Consider the following 1,680-nt stretch of genomic DNA (forward strand, 5'->3'; position numbering starts at 1 on the left):
ATATATATATATCTTTGCAAGTGAGTGGACAAACGAAAGAGAAAGGCACTCAACACAGGTAGTAAGAATTACATTATTATTTAAAACAGCTTGATTCGGCTCCATATGATTTAAAGTTTCGCTGGCTTCTAACAGAAACTTAGCTCGTTCAAGCTCAGATTACATTAATCTGTTAGAAGCCTGCGGAATTTAGGTCGCATAGAATTGAATCAAACTGTTTTAAATGAAAATAATAATGATAATAATATCTGTCATACAAGGAAAACTTTATAACAGATTGCGTTATAAAATAATCGGAGATTGTGCAATATTCATAAATAACCCTTAAGATTTACAATGGACTCCCGACGGTATTATGTATCAGTGGCCATGACCAAACAGTAGTTATGATCATTGATATCATAGCACTGTCTGGAGTCCATTATATACACATTTGAAAGTGTTTCACAATCTCTGATGATTTGATAATGGAACCTGCTTAAAAGGTTTTACTTATATAATAGATATTATTAATGAAATATGCGCAGGATGACAAATAATTGACGAAAAATCTTTCATGTTTTTTCCTTCTCTCCCTCCATCTCTGTGTGTGTATGTGTGTGTATGTGCGTGTGTGTGTGTATATATGTATGTATGTGTCTATCTATATATATATATATATATATATATATATATATATGTGTGTGTGTGTGTTTATATATATATATCCATATACAGACATACATACGCACATATATACATAAATACATATATATATATACATGGTGCATATATCTACGTGTGGATGCTTTTAATCATCAACACAAGATTTCTTTTTTGATCGGGTTATATTTTTAGTGAGTTGTTATGACGTTGATTCCATTTTGAGGTCATAGACAACATATTATTTACAGTAGAGAAATTACGAGAGGTTATGACGTCAATATATTAACAATGGAAGTGAAGTGACTTGACTTTCATCAGCAATCACTGCTATAACATAGAGAAAGATCACCAGAAGATTACCTGTTGGTGTTTGATGGTTCTCCCACCTATATTTCAAACATTAATTACGTTTTCGGACTTGGAAAAAGTTCACATGTTGTTTACGTGAGAGGAAATTAGTTGCTGTTATGTTCAAGCTTCCGAGAAGTTTAGCGATGCGAAGGTGGCGTGAAGTTTGCTTTACAACAAGAGGAATGAAATCTTTTCACAGATCTGGTCTATTGCTCTTCATATCAATTATCCATTATTGAAATATTGATTCCACATGAGCAGTCAGAAAAGATGGAAAGCCATGATTTGAATTAATTTAACCATTGTACAGGAATGCTGATTTAATTGTGGCATTGTTTTTCAATTGATTTTCAAAACTCCCGGCCAGATTCTTTCATAACGTCGCGTATTCAATTCTCCATAGTAAATAATAGTGATCGCCATGAAGTTAGAAACTATCATATTATAATACTGGAAACAATCACCATGATCACCATCATCGTTGTCGTCATCACCTTTATCATCATCATCATCATAATCTCGATCTTGATCACATTCATCAACCGTACCATCAGCCCTCCACGCCTCGTGCGTTTCATGTCTGCTGTACTGCGGTCACCTCTCGAATTCACATGAAAAGAATGCTACTGCTGCCGTTATTGCTGCTGCTACTACTACTACTACTACTACTACTACTACTACTAC

This window comes from Octopus bimaculoides, chromosome 9 (genome assembly GCF_001194135.2).
Source record: "Octopus bimaculoides isolate UCB-OBI-ISO-001 chromosome 9, ASM119413v2, whole genome shotgun sequence".
NCBI lineage: Eukaryota > Metazoa > Mollusca > Cephalopoda > Octopoda > Octopodidae > Octopus > Octopus bimaculoides.